The 22786-nt window shown below is 45.9% G+C and overlaps 1 long non-coding RNA gene across 1 annotated transcript; it reads left to right on the top strand.

Annotated features, from left to right (window-relative positions):
* The first annotated feature begins 18246 nt into the window (after positions 1–18246).
* Positions 18247–21771, top strand: LOC149865109 (uncharacterized). The gene is made up of 3 exons (XR_016442763.1): positions 18247–18339; positions 20493–20568; positions 21503–21771. It is a non-coding gene; the product is annotated as an uncharacterized LOC149865109 (long non-coding RNA).
* Positions 21772–22786: the final 1015 nt, after the last annotated feature.

Below are 22786 nucleotides of genomic sequence, written 5' to 3'. Positions count from 1 at the left end.
AGTAATAATGTCCTATTATTTCAGTACAGTGCAAACAGCCGAAACATTGATTTGGAAAGCAAGATATTTTTTTCAATCATAAACAGCTGCTTCACTTAACTCTTTATTTTTTTTTTAAAAGCCTTTCAGTCATTTTATTACTATGGCATTACCAGCAGGAGTACATATTTTAATAGCAGGAAGCAGCATTGTTGATATAATGAAATAACATTAAAAGGTATTTAATTAAACTTTCAAACTCCTTTTAAACTTTCAAAACCTTTCTCATGTTACGAAATGTATCTTTTCTTCATGAATTTTTGCCAAACTAAATAGGATATCATTAAAAAAAAATGATTTAATTGTACTCGCATTTTCCAACCTCCCCCCGCCCCCAATAAAACCCCCCAAACTCAGTGAAAATGTTCTGAACACGTCTATTGGAGATTCATCATTTGGATTTGAAATTACACATTTTTAATAATCAAGTCTTTGTTTAGACTGAGAAATATGGTTGCCACCTAACCAATTTGTGACATTATATTCTTCTGGGTGTCACCTTTAGCTTGCATGTTATTGCCTCCCTTCTTGTATCCCATTGCCTTCTTATAGTAATGCTTGAGTTGGGAGCTGCAGGTATTCTCATTAGATTTTTTCCTGGTGGTTATGGCTGGTTTAGGAGCAGTGCATTCCACATTTGTGTGGGGGGTTGGAGTAGATGGTCCTTGAAGCCCCTTTCAACCATTTACTTCTAGGATGATTTAATCCTATCCTTTGTGCAAAGCTTGACAGTTTCCTGATCTTCCTTTGCATAGCTCACTTAGAAAAGCTATTTCAGCAAAATGTAGCTCTTAGGGCATACTGTTTTCCAGCCACGTGAGCCATGTATTATATCTATCTGCACTTTCCCATAATCATCTTTCTCCTGCAAAACACCCTGATGCTGAATTTGTCCCTGCCACAGGTAAGTGTCGCATTTTGATGGATTTCATTCCCCATATCTCCTTGTTTCACACACATTTGGCGTCTTCTCCCTTTTTTGCACATGTACAATTCTTTTAATTAAAAATAAAGGTCTGTGGAACCGTGGTTATGAAAGGCGTCATTCATCCGCAAAGGAAAAACAGCGTTGTTGTGAGTTTCCTGAATGAACAATCAGGAAACTAAAATGTCCCTGAAGGTCCCGTATTTTAGGTGTCTCATGTTGCATCATCTCAAACTTGTGCCTTAGCAGGAGAGAGATGAAGAAGTTGAGCTCACGATGGAACATTTTGGGTTTCTTAAATTTCAGATGGATTTTGGCTGGGGACTGAATATGGGAACAGATTGTCCATTTTCCTATGGCTCTTTGACTATATACACTATATACACAATGGTATTTCGTATAAGACTTTTTAGACCACTTGGGGACCATTTAGACTGGCAGAATAGATTCATGAATAGACCCTGCTGCAGACTTGTCAGACTCGATGTCCCTGGGCACGCTGCCTGGGAAAGGACAGGTTGTCTTGAAGCCAGGACAAGCGACAGGACTTGAAGAGTTGGGAGTTCAGTTTCTGGCTCTGTTGTAGGTTTCCTGTTGGCTCCAGGTGAGTCATTTGACCCCCCTTGGAGTCTTTGTTCTATGAGATGACAGTAACTTTGATTTGCATTGTAGGAGCCTTGAGAAGCATTCAGAGATTGCAGTGGTGGAGGCAACAGAAATACCTACGCACGTGGCATCCCACTTGGTCATTCCAGTAGCATGTTGGGGCAACTGGAAGCACCAAGTATGTTCAGGGGCTGCAGTCTGGTAGGCTGTCTTTCTTGCTGTGGATGGACAGACCCAAGGATAGGACATTCAAATTAACTATTTAAATTACCCTGGTAAAACAATTTTTACTGAAGCCACATGCTCCAGGACCATGGTTGTCATGGGTGACTTCAATTACCCAGACATCTTGTGGGAGGATCACTCAACAAATCTGAGTGGTCACAAAGCTTCCTCTCATGTGTGGATGACCTCTACCTGACTTGAGAAGTCTATGGGCCAACGCGAGGCAAAGCGCTGCTCGACCTGGTCCTGGCTACTGGGGGTGACCTAGTGATCGATGGGAAACTGGGTGACGGTGACGACAAGCTGATCACCTTCACCATTGCCATAAAGCTGGCAAGTCAGTCAGCAACATGGAAGTCCTTGACTTCAGGAAAGCTGACTTTGACAAGCTCAGGAGGCTTGTCAGTGAGGCCTCAAGGGAACACGACCCCAAGGGGAGTGGCGTTCAAGACGAATGGTTGCTCCTCAAGGGAATGATCTTCAAGGCACAAGCTAAGTCTATTCCATCTTGGAGAAAAGGCAGCAAGAGGACACAGCAGCCCCCCTGGCTCTCCAGGGACCTAGCAGACCTCCCAAGGCTAAAAAGAAATGCCTACAAAGGATGGAGGATGGGATTCACCTCCAAGGAGGATTATTCTGTGCTGGTCCGGTCCTGCAGGGAGCAAACCAGGAAAGCCAAGGCTGCAACTGAACTCCAACTAGCTTCGAGCATCAAGGACAATAAAAAGTCCTTTTTCAGATATGTGGGGAGCCGAAGGAAAAGCAGGGCAACGTTGGACCCCTGCTGAACCAGATGGGGTAACTGACAGCTGATGCCCAGGAAAAAGCCAACCTATTAAATGGCTACTTTGCATCAGTCTTTCCATCAGTCTCATGGGACACCCATGCCCACCATGGAACAGGGCAGTCCGGGTGAGGGAGATCCCCTGCCCTCCATTAATGCTAACCTCGTGAAGGAACATCTTGAGAGGCTGGATACCTTCAAGTCAGCTGGCCCTGACAATCTGCACCCCAGGGTACTCAAGGAGCTGGCGAGCGTCATAGCCTAGCCTCTGACATGGATCTTTGAAAACCCCTGCTGCTCTGGTGTAGTGCCTGAAGACTGGAAGAAGGCCAATGTGGTGCCTATCTTCAAGAAAGGGAGGAAAGTGGATCTGGCTAACTATAGGCCCATCAGCCTGACTTCTATCCTGGGGAAGATCTTGGAAAAGTTTATTAAAGAGGCCATCCTTAATGGACTGGCCAATGCCAACATCCAAAGGGATAGCCAGCAGGGGTTTGTTGCGGGTAGGTCTTGCTTGACCAATCTCATTTCCTTCTATGACCAGGTGACCTATCACCTGGACAAGGGAGAAGAGATTGATGTCATATATCTTGATCTGGTATCCCATGATCACCTTTTGGTGAAACTGGCCAATTGTGGCCTTGGGTCCACCATGATCTGCTAGCTGGGAAACTGGCTCTGTGGTCAGACCGAGAGTGTTGTACTTGAGGGAAGTCACTCATCATGGTGCCCTGTGACCAGTGGGGTCCCTCAAGGCTCTGTCCTGGGACCCATGTTGTTCAACATCTTCATTAATGATGTGGACATTGGAGTCAGGAGTGGACTGGTCAAGTTTGCCGATGACACCAAACTTTGGGGCAAAGCATCCACGCCAGAAGACAGGCAGGTGATCCAAGCTGACCTGAACAGGCTCAGCAAATGGGTGGACGAGAACTTGATGGTGTTTAACACCGAAAAATGCAAGGTTCTCCACTTTGGGAAGAAAAACCTGCGGCATCCTTATAGACTTAGCAGTGCTACGCTGGCTAGCACTATGGAAGAAAGAGACTTGGGGGTCATCATTGACCACAAGATGAACATGAGCCTGCAATGCGATGCTGCAGCTACTAAAGCGACCAAAACGCTGGCTTGCATCCATAGATGCTTCTCAAACAAATCCCGGGACGTCATTCTCCCCTTGTGCTCGGCCTTGGTGAGGCCGCAGCTGGAGTACTGCATCCAGTTTTGGGCCCCACAATTCAAAAAGGATGTGGAGAAGCTTGAGAGAGTCCAGAGGAGAGCCACACGCATGATCGGAAGTCAAGAAAACAGACCTTACCATGACAGGCTGAGAGCCATGGGGCTCTTTAGCCCGGAAAAGCGCAGACTCAGGTGATTTGATGACCACCTATAAGGTTATCAGGGGTGACCACCAGGATCTGGGGGAACGCTTGTTCACCAGAACTCCCCAAGGGATGACGAGGTTGAATGGTCATAAACTACTGCAAGACCATTTCAGGCTGGACATAAGGAAAAATTTCTTTACTGTCCAAGCCCCCAAGGTCTGGAACCTACATTGAGCACCTTCAAGAGCAAATTGGATGCTTATCTTGCTGGGGTCCTATGACCCCTGTTGATTTCCTGCCCTTTGGGCGGGGGGCTGGACTCGATGATCTTCCGAGGTCCCTTCCAGCCCTATCGTCTATGAAATCTGTGAAATTTCACCCATGTGGTTTTATAGTAAATCTTTCTCAGTATTGACATACTATTTGCTTTTTCTCTTCTGTTTTTACAGGCCAGTCAGATTCTCCCAAACAAACTCTGTTGATCCTAATAAATAGGGGGTGAAGAGAAACATTTTCATATTCCAATTTTGGCAAGGTGTGTTTTTAAGTAACACTTCGCTCATGAACTACCTCCATGGACCAGAATATTACTGACTGCTTTACACTAGCCAAGTCCCTGGCTCATGTACATTTATATTTAAATTAGTGTAAGAGATTATGCTTCTATATTTATGATTTATGATGGGCCAGATATTCCAAAGAGAGTTCTGTTCTCATTTAGGACAATGGGAGCTGCAGGGCGCTGAACGCTTGCAAATCAGGTCGTGTAAGAACAACCTTCCTGATTTTGGTTATGAAGAATGTCCTTCAGTTTGACTGACCTCTAAAACAAAAGAGTATTGCAAAGCGCTGATGCCCCATTCATCACTGGCTGACAATGGAAGCCAGAGTTTCCAGCCGAGCGGTATATCATTCAGCCTTCAGTCACTTCTCTGCGGATGTCCCATACTGGATCCTACAGATGCAATGTGTAACTGCTTGTGCCTCTCATCTGGGGATCTCAGACCAGCTTTGCAAGCTTTATGAAATCTCACGTTATTGTAGTGAGACAGAGGGGCTTCCTCTATCAGCTAAATGCAACCACCTTTTGGTCAGAGTGTGACTGCTGGCTAAAGACGGTATCTTTTATTAGACCTACTGAATAGTAGCAAGAAAAAAATCTTTGCGGGGGCGGGGCGGTTGCAAGCTTTTGGGTCCAAACACCCTTCATTGGGCAGAGGAGAATTCAAAGATTATAAAAGTCCTCCCAGGTAGAAAATAAATTTCATCTCGCACAGGGGAGGTAAAGGTGGTGGGGGTCCCCTGGGTTTCAAAGTCCATTTGTGGAAATAGTTGCTGTGTGACCATGCAGATTAGGCACAATTCTCCTCTGCCTGACAAAGGGTGTCTGGACCCAAAAGCTTGTGATAAAAGAAATGTTGTTTTGCTACAATTTAGTTGATCTAATAAAAAATATCACCTCCAACCAAAGAGTTTTGTCTGCTTCTGCTTTTTAGAGCAACACAACTACAACGTACATTCCTGAGACATCGTAGGTATCGTAATTAGCTGTTTGGAAATGCAAACTTCATAACTGAACAGGAAATAAGCAAAATGCAACTCCCTGCCTGACATCTGACACCTTCAGGGAAGAGTCTTGCTGGACCCCTTCTCTGCCTAACCTGCATAGTCACACAGCAACTTTTTCACAAATTGACTTTGAACCAGAGGAACCCCATTGTCCTTTACCTTCCCTGCGCAACGTAAACTTGGTGTGGTTTTTTTTATATACCTGGGAGGACTTTTACCATCTTTGAATTCTCCTCTGCCTGATGAAGGGTGCTTGGACCTGAAAGCTTGTAAAGAAAGAAATTTTTTTTGCTACTATTTAGTTGGTCTAATAAAAGGGATCTCTAGGCCAAGAGTTTTGTTTGCCTCTGCTTTTTAGATCAACATGGCTACAGCCCTGAAACTGCTGGTTAAAAGTGGATACTGCACCTTAGGCTTGGTAGCAGAATCACAAGGAAATTGTGGGAGCAATTTTGTTTGGCAGAAGGCAGTTGCCTGGCCTGGAACGTAGCTAGCTCATTCACACCATTCTCCCCAACTCTCTGACAAAAGTACCGCTGAAGTCTTTAATGACAAGGGAAGCTTTTCCTTAGCATTGTCCCAGAGGGAGATATAACATGCCGACTAACGGATGTGTGAATGTCTTGTGACACTATTGAATCCCGTGGTGGGCTCCCTTCCACGTGTTGACCGAGTGATGTGACAATGACCAGAGAGATGGGGACAGTATGAGCAGATAGACCATAGCAGAAGGTAGTGCGGCCTCAAACTGTGCTGCACCGATGATAATCAGTGATGATAGTTCTCCTCTACGCTTTTCTGCTCTTCACCCCCACTCTCTTCCTGTTCCTGAAGTGGAAGGACACAGGACAGGAGCAGGCAGAAGTGCTCCTGAGGAAGAGGAAACCCTGCAATGGACCCAACGATTGCAACAATGCGTTGGATGTGATAATGAGCACATGGGAAAGGCTGTCCTGGCTCCAATCACTTAGTGCCAGGCCATGTCTACACGGCAAATTTACCATGCCTGCCAATGGTATCCTTTAGCATGCTGTGCTGATCTGGCAGGCTACCTCCTAAACCAGAGGTTTACTGTGTAGATATAGCCTTACCTAATACATGAGCTAATTCATCTCTAGACTTCCTTCCAGCGACAGTGGTGCTCACTGTTCATTTAGATGGCTTCTAAAAGCACTTACCATAATCCTGCGAGCAGTTGCAATAGGTGCCTTTACAAATGGTTGGCTGGGTATTTAGTTAGCGAGTTGCACGTGGAGATACTGGGGTTGCACGTGAAGTTGTGGTAACGTCTTGGGCCAATTACATGTGTGCCTTTTTTATGTGTTCATGATCCCAACAAGCTGGGACCTCCTGTCTCACAAGAGAGAGAGATGCTACCACACGTTTCTGATGGTATTGTTTCGGTTATCCGTGCTGCCTGGAGACTGCCCCTCCATGGAAGCAGTCTCGCACGGGTACCTAGAAGGCCGTAACACACAAAACGTTGTGTTTCAGCAGACATCTGTGTTAACAACTGAAATAAAACGATGGCACATTAAAAATTTTACAGCACCATTGCAAAACATTTGCCAAAGAAAGGCTCTCCCCAGGGAATACCATTCACATTGTTGTTGCTGTAGGTAACTTTGAATGATGCCTGAAAATAGCTGATCCAACCCTCGCTGGCAGCAGTGCACCCCCTAGGAAATCTACTTAGCGTCTTGAAAATAAAGCAGAAGAAACTGAATGGAAGTCTCTATTTAGCAACATTTCCAGCAGCAGGTGTAGCCTAAATATGTTATAGCATGACAGATTGTGAAATCTCAAGGAACTAGCTGACTATTAAGCCATTTTGCCCTTGCACTCTATACCCATTTAACTGATGGGGAACCTGAGGCACAGGACGTTAGGTGAGCTTCCAAATGTTGCATTAAGAGCCAATAGCTAAATCAGCGATAGCATTCAAGCCCTTTTGACTTCCCGTTCACTGCTTTTTGGGAAGGCAAGTACTTCCTCTAATGATTCAGGCTCTGCATATACTGAGGGTATTTGTATAGGTGTAGCTATATCAAAGGACCGACACCACTGAAGCTTCCTCCTACTATGGGGCAATACTGATCAGCATAGATTCATAGATTCATAGATTCATAGATGCTAGGGTCGGAAGGGACCTCAATAGATCATCGAGTCCGGCCCCCTGCATAAGCAGGAAAGAGTGCTGGGCCTACATTACCCCAGCTAGATACACATTCAACCTTCTCTTGAAGACCCCCAGGGTAGGGGAGAGCACCACCTCCCTTGGGAGCCCGTTCGACCTTGGCCACTCGAACTGTGAAGAAGTTCCTCCTAATATCCAATCTAAATCTGCTCTCTTCTAGCTTGTGGCCATTATTTCTTGTAACCCCCGGGGGCGCCTTGGTGAATAAATACTCACCAATTCCCTTCTGTGCCCCCCTGACGAACTTATAGGCAGCCACCAGGTCGCCTCTCAACCTTCTCTTGCGGAGGCTGAAAAGGTCCAGTTTCTCTAATCTCTCCTCATAGGGCTTGACCTGCAGGCCCTTTACCATATGAGTGGCCCTTCTCTGGACCCTCTCCAGGTTATCCGCATCCTTCTTGAAGTGCGGCGCCCAGAATTGCACGCAGTACTCCAGCTGCGGTCTGACCAGCGCCCGATAGAGGGGAAGTATCACCTCCTTGGACCTATTTGTCATGCATCTGCTGATGCACGATAAAGTGCCATTGGCTTTTCTGATGGTTTCGTCACACTGCCGACTCATGTTCATCTTGGAGTCCACTAGGACTCCAAGATCCCTTTCCACTTCCGTGCCACCCAGCAGGTCATTTCCTAGGCTGTAGGTGTGCTGGACATTTTTCCTCCCTAGATGCAGCACTTTGCATTTCTCCTTGTTGAACTGCATTCTGTTGTTTTCTGCCCACTTGTCTAACCTGTCCAGGTCTGCTTGCAGCTGCTCCCTGCCCTCCGGCGCATCCACTTCGCCCCATAGCTTAGTGTCATCTGCAAACTTGGACAGAGTACATTTCACCCCCTCGTCCAAGTCGCTGATGAAGACATTAAAGAGTATCGGTCCAAGCACCGAGCCCTGCGGGACCCCACTGCCCACACTCTTCCAGGTCGAAACCGACCCATCCACCACGACTCTCTGGGTGCGACCCTCCAGCCAATTCTCCACCCACCGGACTGTGCAGTCATCCAAGTCACAGCCCCTTAACTTGTTCACCAGTATGGGGTGGGATACCGTATCAAAGGCCTTCCTGAAGTCCAAGTATACGACATCCACCCCTCCTCCTGCGTCGAGGCGTTTTGTGACCTGGTCATAAAAAGAGACTAGATTGGTCAGGCAGTTGAGTTATTGGTCTGGTATTTGGGGGCTTCCTGTGGGTGTTGTGGAGACTGGGGGTCTAGTCTTGATTCTGCTTCTAGCGAGCAGCGAGGCTGTCAGCAGGTGTCCTCCCTGTCCTGTGCCGAAGAGAAGTGCTAGATTCTAGGTGCTATTAATGCACATTTGCCACTCCTTGGAAATGTATGAAACTTAGCATTAACAAAAGGTGGAGAAAGACTGGGTTTTGAGTCGCTGCTGGGAGTGCTGTTGCTTGCATTTTAAGGCAAGAAATACTGTAATTGGTAGCTGCTTTTAAAATGGTCTCCTGTCTGTTGATAGGAGGTGACCTCTGTGGAAACAGTTGAGAGAAAATAGGACTTAAACTTATTCTTGCTTAGGTCTGAGAATTAAATGTCTATATGCCTGTATACAACAGGTGAGAAATTATCCTGGTCACATGTAGAAGTACTAGGTAGCCTTTTTGCTGTTAATGAACTCTAAAAAGAGGTGCTGCGTGCATTTATCCGAGTATGGTTACCAGGTTTCACTCAGATCCATCTAGGGTTGCAAAGGCCCTCAACAAATACAGACAAATGAGTCCTATTGCACTCTCCATGTTGAAGATGCAGTGCTGCATAACCTCAAGGGATCCAAATATTAACTGCTCTGGACCCACAGGTACTTGTGGATGCTTGGTGCTATATATTGTATCTTTGAATACTAAAAATGCACCAAAAGGGCTCCCTTTGGAGTGTATATCGGATAGGCCAGAATCTAAAATACTGTATCTAAAAGGGAGACTGGCTAGCTGAAGTTAAGTCGAAAGCATTTATACTGCTGACATGGATTAGAGGAGGCTACACCAGAAATCCTGGAATAGCCAAGAATTCTGCGAACTAAGATCGATCAGTCTCGAGCCCCAGAATTATTCTCCAAAAAGTGTTTTTAGTATCACTTGTAACCAGTGTGAGGCAACAGCTACTTTCAGACTATATATGAACAGAAAAGAGTAAGGGTAGGATTTTGAAAAGCACTTAAAAGCTTATCTGCACCCTAGAGGTAGTCTGGGCTTGTGCCTGAGCCTGCCTCCTTTTTTTTTTCTTTTTTTTTTTTTTTCAGTAAGTAAAATTGTTCATGTTCCAGCCAAATTGATTCCAAATCCGTGAGTCACTCAAGAACCATAAGTGGCCCTGCTACCAGCAAGCATCCTCCACCCCCACCTGGGGCTTCAGGTGTTTCCAAATCATTTGGCGGGCATCCTATGTGCAGTCCCATGCCGGGAGGCTTGGGGTTTGGATGCCACCGAGTTTCGCTTGCCCTCAGCCGTATGGCTGCAAGAGGAGTCTCCCACTTCCATAAAGTGGGCGTAAAGCCAAGATCTTCCCACTGGAAGTGAAAGTAGGAGGTTAACTATATATTACCTCCACCTCCACCTGTCTCCTATCCACACACACATTTCTGACCTGAATTTAGTAGTGCTTTTTGGAGCTGGCTGTCTAGGGCTGTGGGTTAAAGCCCCCTCTCAATCAGGTTATAATAACCCATGCACTTAGTGCTGATATTTTCCCACTGCCTTCTTACCATCTCCCTCTCGCCGCATGCTGGAAGGACAGACACATTTTTCCGTGATATGCTGGTGGGGAAAAAATCACAGGTCAGCTCAGATTACTACAGGGTAAAGACTCATGTGATATGTCCACACAGGGGAGCAAGGACACCGTTATTCAGGTAGGGCTTTGCATTGACTGCTTCCACAGGGCCAGGCTAGTCCAATTGCTAATCATCTGAGTTTGATGACTTTCCCTAAAATTAAAAACATGAGTCTATTGACTTTCACGGAACGTGTGCTCCTCCTCTCAGGTGTTTTCCCGAACGTTGTGATGGAAACAATTACTGTCTGACCCTAGCTAGACTTTTAACACTCGGAGGTTCCTGGAAGAATTTTTTTTCCCCTACGAGCTCTGGAGGGAAGAGCTGGAGCAGGGAAAGACCTGTCTGATCTATGCGAAGTCCTAACCCACTGAAGTCAACTAGAAGCTTTGCTGTTGACTTCAGAGAGAGCAGGACGTTTTCGCTAGAGCACTTATCTCATGGAAAGAACCCAATCTGTTTAGCGGATCTGGCTAGCGTTATCTATAGCGAACATATCTGGACCATCTCCTTGGCTCTTCTCTATTTTATATTAACAGAACTGAAAGCCTAATCACTAATCCAAAATTTGGGGCTCAATCCTTGCCTCGTTAGCAACTATTTTAATACCGCGTCATAAATGGGATCAAAGCCTTTGCTCACTGCAAGCTTCATTCCTGATGCCAAAAGTTGTCACCGAAATGATAAATGGATTGTCTCTGATCTTTTGAAGAAAAGTGTTCTAACGAGCCAGGGCTGGGCAGCATGTGGGACAGGGAGCTTAATTAATAACAATATTTAATTTCTAAAGCGAAACACTTAAAAGAAGAATGAATATTGCAGCAACTGAGCTGGTACAGACAAGGCGTCTGCCTCCAGCTGTGAGTGCAAAACAGCCTGGGCACTCATGAAGAATGACTCCATCAGCAAAATGCATTGCAGCGTGTAGCACGTAGTGCCCGGGTGTGAGCAGAATAACAAACGTCTCCGATAGTTGCCTGAAATATTTCAGTCGGGTCAATTTTTCTCAGTTACTTAGCAGCAAAAGTGTCATAGTTCCTCCAGCTGATAGTAGCTATGGAAACCGTGACATCACTACAGACATAGTGATACATAAAAATTCAAATGGCTGGGGACTGGTTGCTAGGAGAACTTAACTCAGGCAAGTCATTGGGCAGGCAGCCAAGGGACTGGAGTCTACTGAACATGCTGTACTTTACCCTGGTGATTTTCCTCCCTCTTTCTCTTTCAGACAAGAAGGTTTTTTCTGTATTGTATTCAGCCTTAATTATCTCAGAAATTTTAACAATGGGCTAATGGTCTGGGATAATACAACAATGGGTGCAAGGTCACCAAAGATATTGCACATGCAATCAAATAAGAGTCACTGTCAAAATTGCCTTAGCATTTAGGTTATTTTAAATAAGCATTTATGTTAACCTTTGGTCAGTGATCCCTCCCTCCCCCCCCCCCCAACTAAACCTGCATATAATTAGTGGAAAATCACTGAGCAAAAATGATCATAAATGCAGGTACTGTGTTGTTTTTTTGCCTTTAGAAAACTCAGTGGTGGATTTGGGGTTTTAACCAAGAAATTCTGAATGTGGGCAGCAGCATATTGTCCAAAATGTTGGCACAAATCTGATATTTCTATTTATGGCTCATCCCTCATATTTTATACATCTAGACGTGTGTAGGCATGTGCACGCATCTTGTGTGTGTGTGTGCTTTTATATTAAGTACACAACTCAGTAGCGACTATAGGATCCTGACTAGCACTTCCTTAATATAGATGTATGTGTGTATGTGTTTGTGCATGCAAGTACAGTAAAATTTTGCAGTAGCTTATATATGTGTCCATTTATCTGTAGTTAAAATGCTTCTACATGCTTCTTTGTCGAGACCAAAAAAAAAAAGGTGCGTGTGTGTGGGGGCAGGGAATCTTGCAGAGAAAGTTGCTCAACTTTCCACATGATTCAAATGAGGCAGGAGATCTTAAATAAAGCAATATTTATTGTAATGATTCCAATCTCCAGCCATTGTCTGAATTTGGAAGTGCAAGTGAAAGCTCTTCAGACCAAATTATTCTCAGAAATTATTTGGTAAACAGTAGTCAAGAGAATGCAGTTGAGAATTTCTATGCCATCCACACTATTTGTGAACAGAAAAAGAGAGGAAATTCATTGAATTAACTATTATAAGTAACTTCCCCAGTGTAGACAAAGCAAGCATATAGATGCACATACAATTAGAAATTGTTTTCCGATCAGCTGGATATGGTACTTCTAGTTTCTGTTGTTGTGCACTGTTAAATAGCTACTGTGTTTCACCCCGGGGGAGGTTACACTTTAAATTGTTTTTGCTTACCAGATGGAGGTCTTCTAACTGAAGAAATAGCAAGTATAACCACTAGTGCAATTATTTCGGGTGGAGGGCTGCTAACTGAGTTTTGGCAAGCCATCGAGGGCCACATGACAGACAGTCAGGGGCAGATAAATATTAATTTTCTACATTTTTTAGTGCCCGGTGGGCCAGATGGAACGGCCTGGTGGGCTGCATCTGGCCTGTGGGCCGCATTTTGCCCACCCCTGCACTAGTGCGTGGTGCTCCACCAATATCCCTCAACTCTGATCTCCAGGGGACCATCTCTGGAGTAGAAAAAGCTGAGATGCTTCTGGGATATTTGCTAAAACAGTTTTTGGTGTGGATACCCACCACCGCATGACCCCATGGTTCCTGTCTTGTATAGGTCCTCCTTTGTGCTTCATCCCTATGGGTGTCTGAGATGGTCATAGCCTACTTTAAAGTGCCCTGAGTCTTTAACTTCACCTTTAGCAGCTCCTGCTTTTATCTTTGGATCCTCAGCTCAGTCCATGAAGAACACATTGCCCAGAGAATTTGGCATGCACTTGGCTAAGGTGGCTTGGACAGGGACGATCCTGCCTTGAGAAAGGTTGAAAAAGGGGCTGAATTTGATTTCACTTAGTGTGCAACCAGAGTGCAGCTTGCGACCAACTCTGAGTTTCCTGATTGAAATATGGGGTGATTCTGTTACCCCCTTGTAGCAGGCCATGTGTTTCAGTAGCTGATAGCAGCCTGTATACTCTCAGGGACTGCAGCTAGCTAAGCAGCTGCTTGCAAGATTGCTAAGAGGACTAGCTCGGCTGCAGGCAGCAAAACCTGAGAACAGACTGCCCGGGAAATGGGACCAGCTGAGGCAGATAACTAGCTGGAATCCAGGCAGCTAAAGGGCTCCCAGCAAAGGGAGATGGAGTCAGTCAAGGAGGAACAGAGCTGTGGGCTGGAAGCTGCGAGCTGGAGCAGTGTGATGAGGAGAGAGCTGGTGGGTCAGCTCACGGAGGAGCCCGGGGACCATACCAAGAATGCCTCTGTCCCAGAGGACTGTGAGTGCAGCAAAGAGATTGTAAGTGAGCCCTTCCTGTGGCTGAAGGGGCCAAAGGGACAAGGAAGAGAGCATGCAAGTGGCGGCAGAACCACACCTGGGTCTGGGATTTTATAGATTTCATAGACATTAGGGCTGGAAGGGACCTCGGAAGATCATCGAGTCCAGCCCCCACCCAAAGGGCAGGAAGTCAGCTGGGGTCATAGGATCCCAGCAAGATAAGCATCCAATGTGCTCTTGCAGGTGTTCAATGTAGGTACTTGAACCACCTCCGCTGGCAGGCTGTTCCAGACCTTGGGGGCTTGGAGAGTAAAGAAATTCTTCCTTATGTCCAGCCTGAAACGGTCTTGCAGGAGTTTGTGACCGTTCGACCTCGTCATCCCTTGGGGCGCTCTGGTGAACAAACGTTCCCCCAGATCCTGGTGGTCACCCCTGATAAACTTATAGGTGGCCATCACATCATCCCTGAGCCTGCGCTTTTCCAGGCTAAAGAGTCCCATGGCTCTCAGCCTGTCGTTGTAAGGTCTGTTTTCCTGACGTCTGATCATGCGCATGGCTCTTCTCTGGACTCTCTCAAGCTTCTCCACATCCTTTTTGAATCATGGAGCCCAAACTGGATGCAGTTCTCTGGCTGCAGCCTCACCAAGGCCGAGTACAAGGGGAGAATGACATCCTGGGATTTACTTAAGAAGCATCTATGGATGTAAGCCAGAGTTTTGGTTGCTTTAGTAGCTGCAGCATCGCATTACAGGCTCATGTTTATCTTGTGGTCAATCATGACCCCCAAGTCTCATTCTTTCATAGTGCTAGCCAGCGTAGCACTGCTGAGCCTATAAGGATGCCGCAGGTTTTTCTTCCCAAGGTGGAGAACCTTGCATTTTCCAGTGTTAAACACCATCAAGTTCTCATCCACCCATTTCCTGAGCCTGTTCAGGTCAGCCTGGATCACCTGCCTGTCTTCTGGTGTGGATGCTTTGCCCCAAAGTTTGGTGTCATCAGCAAATTTGGCCAGTCCACTCCTGACTCCAATGTCCACATCATTAATGAAGATGTTGAACAATAGGGGTCCAAGGACAGAGCTTTGGGGGACCCCACTGGTCACAGGGCACCATGAAGAGTGACTTCCATCAATTACTACCCTCTGGATCTGACCACAGAACCAGTTTCCCAGCCAGTGGACTGTGGTGGACCCAAGGCCACAAATGGCCAGTTTCACCAAGAGGTGATCATGGGATACCAGATCAAAGGCTTTTTTGAAGTCAAGATATATGACATCAATCTCTTCTCCCACATCCAGTTGATAGGCCACTGGGTTGTAGAAAGAAACAAGATCGGTCAAGCAAGAACTACGCGCAAGAAACCCGTGCTGTCTATCCCTTAGGATGTTGGAGTTGGCAAGTCCATTAAGGTGGCCTCTTTAATAAACATTTCTAAGATCTTGCCCGGGATAGAAGTCAGGCTGATGGGCCTACGGTTGGCCAGATCCACTTTCCTCCCTTTCTTGAGGATAGGCTCCACATTGGCCTCCTTCCAGTCTTCAGGCACTACACCAGAGCACCAGGAGTTTTCAAAGACCCATGCCAGGGGCTGTGATACTTGCCAGCTCCTTGAGTACCCTAGGGTATAGGTTGTCATTGCCGGCTGACTTGAAGGTATCCAGCCTCTCAAGGTGTTCCTTCATGAGGTCAGCATTGATGGAGGGCAGGGGATCTCCATCAACCAGACCTCCCTGTCCCATAGTGGGCATGGGCGTCCCATGGGACTGATGAAAGACTGATGCAAAGTACCTATTTAATAGGTTGGCTTTTTCCTTGGCGTCAGCTGTCAGTTACCCCATCTGGTTCAGCAGGGGTCCAATGTTGCCCTGCTTTTCCTTCGGCTCCCCACATATCTGAAAAAGGACTTTTTATTGTCCTTGATGCTCGAAGCTAGTTGGAGTTCAGCTTCAGCCTTGGCTTTCCTGGTTTGCTCCCTGCAGGACCGGACCAGTGCAGAATAATCCTCCTTGGAGGTGAATCCTGTCCTCCATCCTTTGTAGGCCTTTCTTTTTAGCCTCAGGCGGTCTCCTAGATCCCTGGAGAGCCAGGGAGCTGCTGTGTCCTCTTGCTGCCTTTCCTCCGAGATGGAATAGACTTAGCTTGTGCCTTGAGGATCATTCCCTTGCGGAGCAACCACTCGTCTTGAACTCCCCTTCCCCTGGGGTCATGATCTCTTAGGACCTGACTGAGAAGCCTCCTGAGCTTGTCAAAGTCGGCTTTTCTGAAGTCAAGGACTACCATGTTGCTGACTGACTTGCCAACTTTACGGCAGATGGTGAAGGTGATCAGCTCGTGGTCGCTGTCACCCAGCTTCCCATCGATCACTAGGTCACCGATTAGGTCATCCCCAGTAGCCAGTACCAGGTCGAGCAGCGCTTTACCTCTCATTGGCCCATGGACTTCTTGAGTCAGGTAGAGGTCATTCACGCATGAGAGGAAGCTTTGAGACCACTCAGATTTTGCTGAATGATCCTCCCACAAGATGTCTGGGTAATTGAAGTCACCCATACAACCATGGTCCTGGAGCATGTGGCCTCAGCCAGCTCCCAGGCGCAATCCTGGTCAAGCTCAGGATTTTGGGTGGGAGGTCTGTAGTGGACTCCTACTGTTGTGTCCTCTGTGCCATATTCCCCACGGATTTTAACCCAGAGGGTCTCCAGTCATCCACCGTGGTTGCCAATATCAGCTTGCAGGGATGTGTAGCTTTCCTTAACATAGAGAGCTACACCCCCATATCCCTTTTATCTACACGATCCCTCCTGTACAGGGTGTAGCCATCTATACTTGTGGTCCAGTCATGGGTGGATTCCCACCAGGTCTCCGTTATCCCTATGATGTCATAATTATTTGCACTGAGCAGGAGGACGAGCTCCTCCTGCTTGTTCCCCAAGCTCCTGGCATTTGTGTACAGGCAGGCAAGTGTCTCCTTGGGAGCTCTTGCCTTGCCCACAGATTTTGCCAGGACTGGGGCAGGGGTAGGCTCCCTTAAGTGCCTTGGCCTGCTGGCTGTGCAAGGGTTGCTTGGAGGAGACCACATGTGGTACAAATGTTTGCTTTATAGAGGGAGTTGTTTATGTGAACCCCTGCTGGGAAGGAATAAAGATACCAGGAAAGCTGATGAATGAACCCTAGAGACTATGTGTTTGAGCTAAGCAAATCCCTGATTTGCTTAGTCCCTCCAGGCACACAAGTGCCCCCACTAAAAAATTGAGATTGCCCTCTGGAGATGCTTGGAGGTCTCTATATTCCTATAATAGGGGAACGTACACACTCAGACAGGGCTATAGAGTCACTCTACACTTCAGTTGGGTAACTCAGGTTTGGTCCAAGCTACATTTGGCCATCCATGAAGTGAAATGGCTTTCTGTCATGTTTCTGAGATTCCTTCCAGCCTTTTTCCCCTATAATTACTATGCCCTGGTTAAGATAGCAGCTGTCACATAAGCAGATGAAGATTCAGAAAACACCATTTTATGTAAGTTGCCAAATGCCTGTTGTGTCATTGCCCTTAGGTTTGTTTTTTTTTTACCAATCTAGGCTGTATTTGTAAAACTAATCAAGGTAGGCTCTGTAGCCACTCCCTGCCAATCCTGGAGCTACCCAGCTCTCCTGAGTGCCAGTGTTTCAATTAGAGGTAGGGTGATCCTCTTTACTTGCACACTGTAGCATCCCAGGGACTCTTAGCAAAGGATGGTGGTTAGCACTGATGCTGCCAGGATCCCCTCTGCTCTGAGACTAACATATTTGTACAGTTTGTCTACTCGTGCATTAGGCAGTCTTAGCATAACAGTTCCATTGATTCCACTGAGTTTTGTATTAGGCTTCTGAAGACAGGGAAAGAGATTTTGTAATGGTTCCCAAGAGGCTCAGGAAGGCCATGACTGTACCTGAGTTTAAATACAGCCTTCCTTCACTTAATGGAGGCATTCAGCGAGTTTCTATCTTGAGGCACCAGAAAGGACTGAAATGTTCTGCTCAAAGAGAGAAAGCAAAGACATGGCAAGGATTTTGGCAATTTATTCAGGAGAGCAGTGGATGTGGTTGATCCTTTGGAGTGGAAGTAAGTGGGCTTTGAAGGGTCTGGAGGATGGAGGCCACACTTCAGTCCAAACTAAACAGAAAGATTTTGGAAATAATTTATGCTGGTGACATTCATGGCAATGTAAAGCTGACACCATTGTCCTTTTCTGTGTGCTGGGGCCTGGCTTCTTTTGTCTGTGGAATTTATAACGGTTTTGTGGTAGATCTCATTTGTATTGGGGAGTGAACTACCTTTCCCTCTTCACCTCCCCTCCAAATGAGTTATGTCCCATTTTCACCTGCTAGGTATGGCAGAGGCAAACATGATCCTCCTGATCTTTCTTTCTGTGCTACCTGCAGGAATTTTGCCACCATCACTGAGTGGGAGCAGAAGTGAACACAGGGACATTTCACAAAGTTCCAGGTCATGCCCAGGATGCAGTTGGCAGAAAGGTAAAAGACTGGAGTTTTGTGAAAGGCACAAAGGGGTTTGATATCCTTTGCCTAAATGAAATAGGTGTGTAGTAGAGAGAGAATTACTTGCCACGTCTGTATAGTAAAATCACAGGGCCTTGTTACATGGTAAGTTTAAGCAGCTTCTGGAGCTCTTAACCCCTGGATTGGCTGCATGTTAACACATTCAAGTGGCTTAAAGCACTCATTATTTGTTTTAAAATTATACCACTTTAGAGCAGGATTATCTTTAATCTGCCTAATTTTGCTCCTGTTCCATTCCCCTCCCCCCCCACCCCAAACACTGTCAACAGCTGACCAGGCGCCACTTGAGCTCCGAGGGATCTGATCCTTTTTCTTCTCCAGAAAGGGCCCCCCCATGTTGCCCCTCCCAGGCTGCCGGCTCTATAAATGATCAGTCCCCTCAGAGCTCAGGTGGCCCCTAGCTGGCTGGCAGTCTGGCTGGTGCAATGGGGTGAGATCCAGAGCAAAAAAAATTGGGCCCCTTTTTACATAGGTTCCTAGTCCTGCTACTGCTCACCAAAGCTTCTACTGGCAAGTCACAGCTGTGCAGGTAGAGGACAGTTCAGAGAAAGTTTTTTGCCTTAAGGTGTGACTACTTCACTAAGCCAGGTAACATTTGTGTGGCTTGCAGCATAATGTGTAACAAAGCCCATAGAGAAGAAGGGCTGGAAGGGGCCTCTGGTGGTTCCTTAGTCCAACCTCCCTTGTTGAATGGGGGAGTACCTCATCTTGGATTTGAGTAAATATGGCGCATTGGTGTTTTTGAGTATTCTTCCTTCAATGTAGCACCTTGAACTTGTCAGTACTGAATTTCATCCTGTTGGATCCAGCTCAGCTTTCTGGTCTATCAGGAACCTTCTGACCTGTCCTCCAGTGGGTTCACAATCCTTCCCAACTTTGTGGGAGTATGAATCAAGTATGCATATCTGTCTGAAAACATTTTGCATGTCTAAAAGGACACCAGTTTAGAAACAGAACAGGCCTGGTTATGGTGGGATGGACTGGAAAGCTGTATATAACCTTCTAACTGGCCAAATCAAACAATACACCATTAGGGTTAATTTGACTCTTTCCCAGGTCAGAGCTCCCCAGTGTGGGATTATGGTCATTGTAACCCTATTTTCTCTGGTTTCACTTGATCATTTAAATGCCTTAGCCCTCCTCCAACTTGGCTGGTAGTGCAGCTCCTCCATCTGCAGTGAACTAAGTGACTCCTTTTCTAGCTTGGCTTTTAGAGTCATAAAGTGTTTTGGAGAAAGTACTATTCTTTTGCTGCTGCTTTGGAAAGAATGGGCAAGAATGAATCCCTAATTGTACTGATGGAGGAAAAAAATCCTCTAACAAACAGACATTTGTAATAAAAATTAAACCATTACAGGACTTGAAACCTCCCTTCTTTGAAATAAGGTAGGCATTTTACTATCCATTAAGATAGGGAGTCTTTGGCTCCCATCCATGGGAATTTATAGGCGTTAAATTAGCTGCAGGAGGGTTCCACCGTGCTCCCTAAATGCAGGGGGAGGGCACTGGAATTTACAAGGGGAAAAAGCTCATAACTAAAAATTGAACAGAAGGGTCGTAAAGTAAAAATGGGCCATCTTGGGTCGGCGTGCAAAACTTTGTGACAATCAGCGCTCCCTGCTGTGTTATGTTTTAATGAAATGACACAAAAGGTGGCTTAGAGGTGATCTCTGATGCAAATGAATTGTTGTGTCTTTCATAGATCTTGTGAGGTATCACAATGGTCTCATTAAGGTTTTTAACTGATTGTTTTACATAAAAGAGGTGCTTTCCTGCTTTTAGTACCCTATTAAATATTGGCGTGTCGATGGCAATATCACAAGAGTTGCCAAAGGCCTGAAATAACAATTAAGTGCCTTGCCTTGAGTAATATTTTTAAAAAATTAAATACAAACCTATGCTCCTCCACAAGAAGGCCCATACTGAATCTTGCCATTCTTTCTTCAGCCTTGGAAGATTTGGTAAAATGTGGTGGAAGACCTGGATTGTGGGCATCTCAGAGTGCTAGTAATTAAATCTAGTTATAGCAAAGATCTACTCTGGGGTTTGCTCACCTCTCTGCCACTGCAGGTTAACTAGTTATTTGTTTTATCCTGCCTGATTTCCAGGTGCAGCAGTTGAGGAGGCCGGATCTACATGATTGCCTTCTGCTGGCATGGGCATGTTGGCTGTGGCTGGGAAGAGGTATGAGAAACCAGTTTGCTTATTTTGAAGCAAAACAAAAAATAGCCAATCTAATTATGCTGCCTCTTACCACTGTCCTGTTTCCTATCTTACTTGATTTTAATACTTCCCTTTATTCAGCCTTCCTCGATGGATTTTTAAACCTTTCAAAGTGTTGTTCGTTTGAAATGAGAGATCCTTGCATGGCTCTGCTCGTGAAGGGAGGCTTTCTTATACCAGTTGAAAGGAGGCTTTGCTGGGGTAGCTGCATCCATTGTAGAAGTGCCTTTCAGGTCCAGAACACAAATTCAGAACGTGGTGTTATATGATGAGAGCAGCAAATTTTTCACCTCCATTTAAGAAAGGTTTTATCTGGGCGACTAAAATCCTGTTAATGTGACCTCACTTGTAAGCAAGGCTGTAGACTACATTGTGAAGGAAAGAAAAACTGAAGATTATTGGGATACTATCACACTGGTTTACCAAAGGTGGATCACATCTGACTAACCTGGTTTCTTGCTTGATTGCTAAATGCTTTTCTAAACAGTACGTCTCGCATAGCTGGACTTGCATTTGATATGGTTTGCACAGGAAATATGATGGTTAATCTGGAAAAGATGGGAGTGTAATGAACTACCTGATGATTATGTGAAATGGGGGGCAGGGAATCATAGGGTTGGAAGGGACATTCATGGTCATCTACTCCAACTACCCATGCAGATGCAGGATGCACTATTTCTAAACCATCCTAGGTCGAAGGTGATCCAGATTCCTCTTGCAAGCCTTTGGTGAGGGAGACTTCACAGTCCCCCTGGGAAGGTTGTTTCGTTGTCCCGTCTTGAAGATTTTTCTGAAATTTCAACTAAACCTGCTTTGCTACAGTTCAAACCCCTTGCCTCATCTTCTGCTCTGTGCAGCAAGGACCAATAGTTGTCCTTGTGTTTTTTCATGGCAGCCTTTCAAATATTGGAAACCTGTTGCCACGTGCACAGCCCATGGGAGAAAGCTCACCTAGAATACTGCCTACAAGCCTGGCTGCCCAAGTTCAATACTGGTGATTACAGATTGGGTCTGGGGAACACAAAGGCTACCAGGTAAATCAGGGAATGAAGAGTATGTCGCATGTGAGGAAGTTGAGAGCAAAATGCTGGCTTGTGATAGGATACGAATGCTTTATAAATATGCTGTGGGGGAAGGCAGATGTCAAGGAAGTTAAAGAGCTGTTTGCACTGAAGGAAAACGCTGGCATAAAATCAAATGGGTATAAACTGGCCATGAACACGTTTAGGTTGGAAATGAGAAGGAGGTTTCTAGCTATGAGGTTCTGCATAAGTCCCCATTCTTGTGAAAAGACTGGTTTGAAAATGTTTGGGTTTTGCCGATGGAGGGGAACAGAATAAGTCAAAACATTTTTGTGCGCAGGTGAATTTGCCATAAAAGCATGGAAAATTTTAAAAGGCCCATTTGGCTAAGAATTGTAATTTTTGCAAATACTTCATTTGCTAACAGAGTCCTGTGCCTTCCCTCTCCCCTCCCGCAATGCTTTTGAAAAGTTTAGACGAGGTGCCATTGTTCACTGATGCGACTGCTTTTCCGCACTTCACTTCCACTAGGCAAGTGGTAAAGCTGAATCTATACCAGAAACCAGGAGCTGGGCATAATGCTCCAGGCTGGATAATTACATTTGAAGGACCCTTCATTAAGAAATGACTTCTCTGATCTGAATATTCACATGGACCTATTAAGTCTTTTGCCAGGGCTCGACTGTGGGACCAAAAAAGCAGCCCATGCTTTGAACGAGATAGAGCAGGAGCAGGTGACGGGGCGTAACTCTGGGGCAGCAGCCTTGTGAACAGCCCGGGCACAGTGTGAGCGTGTCCTTGTCTTAGACAAGGCATGTGACGAGACAAGAGGTGCGGATGGTTTTCCAGGGACTTGAGCAGGGTGGAACAGGGTTGCGTGTAGGTATTTAGCTGTACAAATATCCCACAGATGCCTCGGAGGTGGAAAAGGATCTGACCCCACCCAGCCAGAGGCTGCCTGTGTAGGATACTTAGTTTTGGGGGTGAGGCTAGATGATCTGTTTAGGTCCCTCCTGACCCTAGCTACTATGAAACTATGATCGAGCGCACAAAATTCGGACCTGGAAGTCAGGAGACATCAGGTTGTGTTGGAGCTTTTTGATATGGATCTCTTGAGTGCCCTTAGGCAATTCTCTTCACCAACCACATGCCTCTGG

This window comes from Crocodylus siamensis, chromosome 5 (assembly GCF_052110815.1).
Source record: "Crocodylus siamensis isolate JL-2025a chromosome 5, ASM5211081v1, whole genome shotgun sequence".
In the NCBI taxonomy this organism is placed as follows: Eukaryota; Metazoa; Chordata; order Crocodylia; family Crocodylidae; genus Crocodylus; species Crocodylus siamensis.
Note: the sequence above shows the minus strand (reverse complement) of the source record. Positions and strands in the feature narration are given on the sequence as shown.